The sequence below is a fragment of the Antechinus flavipes genome, chromosome 3 (genome assembly GCF_016432865.1).
Source record: "Antechinus flavipes isolate AdamAnt ecotype Samford, QLD, Australia chromosome 3, AdamAnt_v2, whole genome shotgun sequence".
Lineage (NCBI taxonomy): Eukaryota > Metazoa > Chordata > Mammalia > Dasyuromorphia > Dasyuridae > Antechinus > Antechinus flavipes.
The window spans coordinates 22,987,417-22,996,243 of record NC_067400.1 but is presented as its reverse complement, the minus strand read 5'-3'; the positions used below and the strand labels follow the sequence as shown (position 1 = coordinate 22,996,243).

The window sequence follows — 8,827 nt, the reverse complement described above, 5'->3', positions numbered from 1 at the left end:
TGTTATGTGACTGGGCATCATGAAACACCATGATTTTAGAAGTAAGAAAATTGGAAGTAATGCAAAACACAATGAAAAATATATGGTGGCTATAAATGATACCAACAAATAATTTGGATTCAGGAAGCAAAGTAAAAGAGATAAAAAAGAATGTGTACAAAACAAAAAAATGGATTTGACTAGTCATGAAGTAGGGATGATGTTTGATAGCTGGATAACCTGAATACTTCTCTGATACCCATGAAAGATTATTGTTATGTTGTTTGTTCTTCATTTTCAAACAAGACTAATGACATCTTGGGATGGTGTTTTGATTTGTGTTCATTTAAATGAAGCAAAAAATTCATCGAAAAAAGAAAGAAAAAAAGAGGAGATGAAGAAGGAAAGTTAAAAAAAAACAAAGAAAAGAAAGAAAATTTAAAAAGGTAGGAAGGAAGGGGGGAGGGAGGGACAAAGAAAAGAAAGAAAAATACAAGTACACCTTTAGATCACTAGGCAGATAATTTATGGAGAATGTGAGATTGACATTCTCAAGAATTATATAGGATAAGAAGGCCTCTAGATTGGAGATATTAAATTACCATCAATGAATCCAAAGCTATTTTTTTACTTGAAGTTAATTTTTTTTTTTAATACACTGGATCTAAAATTTATAAAATCAAAATCTGTAGTAATTTTTGGCTTCCTCCAGTCTATAATATAACAATTTAACATTGTTATTAAAGAAGCCATAAGGATATGATGTCCTTAAACTTTTTAGCCAGGGTTTTTGGTCCCTTTGTTATATGTACTCATAAGTACATATATGCATACATACATAAGTTTTTGTGATATAGTTGGTATTTTAAAATTAGTGCCTATATTTTCATATAAAAGCTCCTATATACACTGTGCTGCATGTGACATATACCCTCTCTGCCTCCAAAAAAACACCAGAAATTAGGACTTATTTTTTCATTATCTAAAACACCACTAGAATCAAGCTACCATTCCTGAACACTAATAAAATATCATTTTAACACATTGGAATTTCAATTTTGAATCTATTGTAAATAGAATGTAAAGCCAAGAACAATTTTCTTTTTTCTTTTAATCCCCATATCATGTAGCACAGTGCTTTGGCCAAAGGAGGTACTTAACAAATGTTTTCTGAATTCAATTCAGCCCAAAACTTTTAATATATATACATACATGCATATATATATATATATACATACACATACATATATGTATATATAAAATGAGCATCCAGTTAGATATAGTCATTCTGTATAGAGTAGCTATAACTAAATCAGCCTGATTTGACACATTTCTTTATTTTTAGTTGGTAAATTTTGTTTTGACAAATTAACACCAATTTAAATAATGTATAAAATGTATCCTCAAGAACAGTTAAAGAAAACAACATTAAAAAGTGGCTGTGACTAATAAACATGAAGCCTTACAGTTTTATAGTATACTATTTCTTAAACAAAAACAAACATACACACATATAAAATAAAACAAAAACAAAACAAAGTAATGCATTTAATAATTAATATTATGAATAGTTAATAAGTTTATTGATGCATGTAATAACTTAACATTATCCTGTACTCTTTGATTTGAATTTTAATTCCATGGAACATTGTTTTCATTCACATACTTGTGGTTATTGTGTCGATTGTTTTCTGTTTTTTTTCCCCTGGTATCTGATTTTTGTATTCATTGTACCTATTAGAATAGAAGTTCCTTAATATCAGGAGTTATTTTCGCTTTTACTTTGAATCCCTAGAACACACTCTAAACATTTAGTAAAGATTTGTTGATTGCTTTTGCTGCTTCATTCTTCATTCTATATCATTACTGTGTATATCTTAACCAAATCTCTTTGAACTCTTAATATTCCTTGTTTCTTTCAAGCCAAAAATATTTCACAACAATTAAATATTGCAATTTTTAACCATTTCTCAATTAAACAAATCACTATGGTTCATATAAATAAAAGATAAACAAATATAGAAAAAGATTGTCCCCAAGATACCAGAAGTAATTGTTTTAGTGGGAGAGTCCAAAAGAAGTAGGCAAGAATTGATTGGGCAGATTTATACAGCTTTAAGGATTCTAGCTCATAGGGGGATATTCCTTATGTATCTGTGTTTGGATCATATGTGTCTTGGGAAAGGATTCTGAGCTGGACTGGACTGCCAAGAAGCCTGAAGTCTCAGGCACAGAATATAGCAAAAGATAAAAATGAAACTTCATGCTAGACTGTGAATGACTGCTATGTCTTTGATAATGCCTTCTAAATTTTCCCTTCTTCTTCTAAGAATACCTGTGTCAGAGGTGAAAGGACCTATATGGTCAATAATTAGTGAACTTTGGTACAATGTATGTTTAATTCTAGGAAGATTAATTGAATATTCAGTGGGGAAATGCCTAAGTTCATATATTTCATCATAGTGAGAGCTGGGGTAGCTAAAGGGAAAAGTGAGTTCATTTATCAGGTAGGTGAGATATTAAGGAGAAATAAGTATGGAGTTGCCAAATAGTGGGCAAAATGGAATGGAAAATGAAGATGAAGATGGAATGTAGACCAAGATTTTCCCATCTTGTCATGAGCGAGCTCTTCATTTCTAAAGCTTTTGTTAAACAATTGATATATATGTTCCTGTACCAGACCCTGGAGATATGAATTTAAAAACAAAGCGTCCCCTTTGTCTAAAGAATTTATTTTCTGCTAGACTGTTACATTTTCCCCTCTTTTTTGTCTTTTTTTTTTTTTTTTTGGTCAGGACAGCAAAAGTTATTGCCCACCTACTGCTCACATGGCCTTATAATGTATCTATTATGCTATGAAATATAAGACCCATTGCGCGCGCGCGCACACACACACACACACACACACACACAGGCAAAAGACAAAAGTCCTGCTTTTGCAAAACTTAGATACCACAAACATATTTCTACCTTGTTGTGCCATTAGACTTTCAATAAAATCTAGACCCTGAGGTAGTGGTGGGAGATAGAAAAACACTCAGTCCTAAAAAAGGTTCCCTCCCCCCCAGAATAAAAGAGTCAAGCCATCAGTGATTTCCTGATATTAATAAAGAAAATAATTACTCCATTTAGGCAACCAAAGAAAATTAGAAAATGATGTTACCAGGCTGAAAAATAAGCCTAAAGGTCACCAAAAGATTTCAGGAATTATGGGAGAGACCAAGTTCCCTGGGATATGTAAAAAGTGTGTGAAATATGTGAGCAAGTCAAAAATAGAAGAAAACTGATTGGGAAGGGTGAATGTATGACAGGAAATGAAGATTAGAATTCATAGACAAAGGAGAGTAAAATTTTAAAAAAGTAAATGATTAAGATAAATAGGAAGAGGAAAATTAAAGGGGAAAAATAAAGGGTTAGGAGTAAAGAGCACAAGGAGAAATTATATGTATCTTTTTATTTAATATATATTTTTCTGGAAAAATCTATCTGGGATTTCCGTCATTTCACATTTGTTTCAGAGACTGCATGTGAAGAACATTAGGTGTAATCATTGACAGAGTTGTTTAGGTGGGGCCAATATCCTCAACCAACCTTCTTATTCTCAATCAGATTTCCGAAAGAAGTTGGATTTCAGGATATTTTATGGCACCAAGAGACTGTGTCATGAGTGAAATTATGATCCTGTTTTTTAAAGAAAAGAACTGGAAATGGGCTCACTGGACCAATGTAAAAATAAGAGGAAGATGCTAAAGATGGAAAGGTTTGGAACACAAAGAGAGGATGATTACTATAAAGAAGTCAGAGGCCTTCTAAAATTCATTGGACTATAGTGAAGGTTCAGCTCCACAAGGAAGAGGGAAATCTGCCAAGAAGTGTCAATAAAGGGTGAGGAATTTATAACCAGAAGTAGATAAGCTTATATCCCAATATGTTTATTCAGTTGCAGAAAAACAGTACTTATCCATTATTTGACAGAATATTAATTATAAAAAAAATGATTGAAGAATAGTGACTTGTTTCAAGAAAGTGATTTGTTTCAAGACTGATTCTATTAGAGGTCCATCAAAAAAAAAAAAAAAGATGAGAAGAATGAGAACAGAATCAGAGCTCCCATTTACATGATGTTTTAAGATTATAGTGCATTTTACCTTCAATGTGTTATTTGCTTCACATAGTGATGATGGTTTTAATTTTATTCCTATTTTTCCGATGAATGGTCCATCAGGGTCACATAGCTGTCAAGGGTCTTCAGCAACAATTAAATGCAGATCTTTCCCACTCCAAGTAAGCCAGGAGCTGAGCTTTGAAAGAAGCTCAATGAATATGAATAATTCTTTGTAGCAGGGAACAAATAAGAGTCTTTCACATCAAAGACCTTGATGTCTTGAAAAGGGATGCCACAACAATTCTGTTGACTTTTTTGGCTTTTACTGATTTGCCACACTACAGAAATAACTTCAGAATAGACTAGAATTATTGAATGTTAAACTTGAGAAACATCTTAGAAGTCAAACAAACTTGGCAATTTTCAAAATGTAATCCAAGTATCATTGGAGTGTCATTGAGTATTAAATAATACTTAATTTATAACTTACATATATATTTATTTTTGTATATATAATATACTATTTATTATATTACATGTATATTTTATATTGTATATACTATATTTATATATAATATATAAATTTATAATTTATAACAAATCTTAATTTATAATTTTACAAAAACAGATATAACCATTATGAACAAAAGCTTTTTGGGAATTTTTTTAGAATATAAATGGATCCTGTGACAAAAAAAAAAGGAAGAAAGAAGGAAAGAAGGAAAGAAAGAAGAAGAAAGAAAGAAAGAAAGAAAGAAAGAAAGAAAGAAAGAAAGAAAGAAAGAAAGAAGAAAGAAAGAAAGAAAGAAAGAAAGAAAGAAAGAAGGAAAAAATAAAAGAAGGAAAGAGGAAAAGAAGGAAGGAAGGAAGGAAGGAAGGAAGAAGGAAGGAAGGAAGGAAGGAAGGAAGGAAGGAAAGAAGGAAGAAAGGAAGGAAAGTATGAAAGAAAGAGAAAAAAAGAAAGAAGGAAAGACAAAAGAAAAAAAGAGAGCCACTCATCGGCTTATCCTCTTCATTTCATAGATGAAGAAAATGAGACCCAGAAAAATGATGTCATTTCCAAAGTCACCTGCCTAGTTGGTGTCCAAGCCAAGATTACATGCTTCCCATTTCTGAAATCTGTTTGTTGTAGGTATCAAGTGAGATAGCAAATGTTAAAGCACATTGTAAACTATGTTCTTTAAATAAGTGTAAGTTATTATTATTGTAGGCAATTGAGATCGTTATAGTTTATTGGTATTAAAGTCTCACTGCTGCCATGTGAAGAGCACAACTGGAATTTGGCTCTTTCTTTTTGATTTGTGTTTATAACCTTATTCTACATCTGGGTTGGTTGAATTGGTAACATTTTATCAAATGATGATAAAAAATGTTTTGATAACTAAGATGCTATTTCATTTTATGGGCAAAGGTTGATTGGTCCTTGAAGTTCAGGTTGGTTAAATTTTGCTTGTAAATGGCAGGCTTATTTTTAACCTGATATTTAAATAGGCCATTTCTAAAAATTCATCAAGAACCAATATTGAGTTAGTTTTGAATGACTTTGGAGTTTGCTTAATTAAACTTCACTCAGGAATTAATTTAACTATCCTGCCCAAATATGTCATTTTAGGCAAAGAAAGTGATTCTTTTTTGTCTTTTTCGTCTGCTTTTTTCCCCTTTCTCTTTCCCTCATTTTCTGCCTACATAACAGTAGATTGAGAGCTGGGCCTGGAGTTAGGAGGATCTAAGTTCAAATTTAACCTCAGATTTGAACTAATTAAGGTTATTCTTATTCGCTATATAATCCTGGACAAATTGTTTAACAACTACCTCGGTTTCCTTAGTTATAAAGTAGTGATAATAATAAAGTCTACCTTTTACTGTGAGGATCAAATGCAATAATGTTTGTAAAATCTTAGCACAGGGCTTAACCCTATAGGCCTCTTGTTTCCTTTTCTTTGTCTCAATCTTTCTGTGTCTCTGTCTCTGTTTCTGTCTCTCTCTTCACTCTGTGTCTATTTCCTCTCTCTGTCTCTTCTCTGTCTCTGCCTCTCTCTTTTCCTCCCTCCCTCCCTCTCTGTGTCTCTCTCTCTGTCTGTCTCTCTTTCTCTCTGTCTCTGTCTCTGTCTCTGTCTCTTCTTCTCTGTCTCTGTCTCTCTCTTTTCCTCCCTCCCTCCCTCTCTGTGTCTCTCTCTGTCTGTCTCTCTTTCTCTCTGTCTCTGTCTCTCTTCCCTCAGTCAAGGATATCTGGGTGCAAATTTTATCTCTGTGTAACCCTAGTCAAGTCACTTAACTTCTTACTATCCTATTCAATTCTATAGAAATTATAGAACAATTGAAAAGCTTCATCCAGAGTGATTATTGCCTTTGGGAACTGCCTATGATCAAATCACAAATTTTGTCAATATCATTTTCCAATCTAGAGATCTATTGATGAGTAAGATCCTTGGCAAGCTTAAAAAAGTCCAAATGAGGACAACTCGGAGCGATACAGGCCTCAGTCTCACGCTATATGAAGATTCATTAAAGGAAATGAGATTGGTTTAAAGGGAAGAAATCTTATGAATGGGAGGAGAAACATGAAAGCTGTCTTTAGGTATGTAATGAATTTCACATGGGTGACAGAAGACATTTGCTATTTGGCTCCAGAGAGAACTGCAGGGGCTGTAGAGAAGCACATCTAAGTTTGATGTATGAAAAGATAAAAGCAAAAACTGACACAAAAAATCTTCCTAACTGCCACAAGTAAAATGCGGTCCTTTCAGACTTTGTGGGCTTTACCAAAGGCTGGACTACCAAGGGCTACAAATATTATTAAAAGGATTCCTGATCAGGATTGTTGGTCTATACTAGAGTCTGAAATCCCTTGCAGCCCCGACTGAGATTTGTAATTCTGAGATGGTTGATCTAAGGTAGATCTAACTTTTCAGATGGTATGTTAATAAATTACATATTATGTATAGTTATTTATGCTTAAAATAATCAAGGAACCTATAGAAGAAGTTGCTTCTCTATTCTATCCCTTCTTGGTTAATTACTGCCAGTGATGTTATTCTTTGGTTAAGGAGAGGGAAGACATTGAGCTCTCAGGGGGGAGATAGGGTATGAGGAGTAGGGATTCAGCAAAGAAATAATTGATTGGATTTGTGGATGACTTGCAATAAATTCCCTGAAATAGAGTATATTCTGTTAATCATAAGAAATGATTTACAACTCATTAACATACAACAGGCATCTATCTCCTATTCTCCTTTTCTAGGTTCTTGAAAGGCCTCCTGTTGTTCCTTTGTGATTGTGTGGGTGAAAGTTTTCATTCTGAGAAGAATGATGGGGACTCCATACGTCCCAGTACGGGATTTTAGATGCTCAGTGTGTCTGGTGAAGCAATGTGTTGCAGCCTCATTAGAGAAGAACTCTGGATTGTTCTACAATCATGGCCCTAGCATCCTTAGACACAGGAGGCAGCCCTCAACAGCATCAATAAAAGCTAATCAGATGAATCTGCTGAGAACCTGGAACCTTCAGATGAGACTGAGTCAGGAGCTGAAAGGTAGGAAAGTTACCTGTTCTGTGGTGGAGTCAAAAAATCCAGTTAATTCAGTATATTTATTTTGATGTTAATTTCTTTTTTAAATTACTATTGTATTTTTCCCCAGTCACCGTTATGCCACAGTTCTCTTTAACTGTCCTGACTCAGTTTCCCTGCACTAGTTTCCCTGGTCTCAGTTTTCTTAACTGTTCCGTCTCAATCCCCTAAGCAAGCCTGAGGACCATTTGCTCTAAGGTTATAAATTGTTAATGCAAGCAAGATAAACAAGAGAGTAGACCTCCTGACTCTTTTCTGTCCTCAGGAATTTACAATAGCTCTCCAAAATATTCCAAGATACCTCACTGACATCTTTATTTCTGTGTATTCAGACATCCTGTCTCTGTTTTTTTTTAGGATTTATGGCCTCCTCTATCCTGACAGAAGTTTTCGCACCCTTTCCCCTCTTCTTTGTTTCTAAAAGGTATTTAAGGGTTTGAGATTCTCCCATTCATCGCCAGATGCTGGACTCTGGATTCTTTGAGATGACAGTCTCCTCCAGCCCTGGGACCAACATGGATCCCTTGGTCCCAGTATATCTCTAATCTCTGTCTGATTGGATAATTTGAGACAAGAGTCCTGTCCAGTCAGTTATGCTCTCCAATTAATAAAATATTAAAAACTCTCTATTCTCTCTCCTGTCTCAGTTTCTCCAGCATTACAGTCACATGTCAAAATAAATTAGCACTCATTTTTATAAGGTTTTGAGTTCCAAATTTTTCTTTTTTCCTTCCTTTCTCCTTTACTTCTTTTGAAATTGATAGGCAGCTTGATATAGTTTATAAATATGCCATCATATAAAACATATTTCCATATTAGTCATCATTGTAAAAGAAGAAAGGTATCAAAAGAAAAAAAAAACATGAGTAAAAATAAAATAAAAAAAAAGCTTCAATTTGCATTCAGTATTTAGTTCTTTATCTGGATATGGATCCATTTTACTTTATGAGTCCTTTGTACTTGCTTTGGATCATTGTGCTGCTAAGAACTGAATTGCTGATTCAGTGTACAATATTTTCCTGGTTCTGTTCATTTCACTTTGCATCAGTTTGATGTGGTACAGATTTCTAGGGGAGATGTGGCAATAACCCTAAGGCCATCTGGTCTTGGGATTGATGTAGTTGAAAATGATCTATTTCTTCCTCTAGGTTATTTTGCCCGAATTTACTTCATCT

General features: G+C 33.7%; 1 long non-coding RNA gene across 1 annotated transcript; it reads left to right on the top strand.

Moving 5' to 3' along the window:
* The first annotated feature begins 7,307 nt into the window (after positions 1–7,307).
* Positions 7,308–8,279, top strand: LOC127557728 (uncharacterized). Its single transcript, XR_007952603.1, has 2 exons — positions 7,308–7,616; positions 8,010–8,279. It is a non-coding gene; the product is annotated as an uncharacterized LOC127557728 (long non-coding RNA).
* The last annotated feature ends 548 nt before the right edge of the window (positions 8,280–8,827 follow it).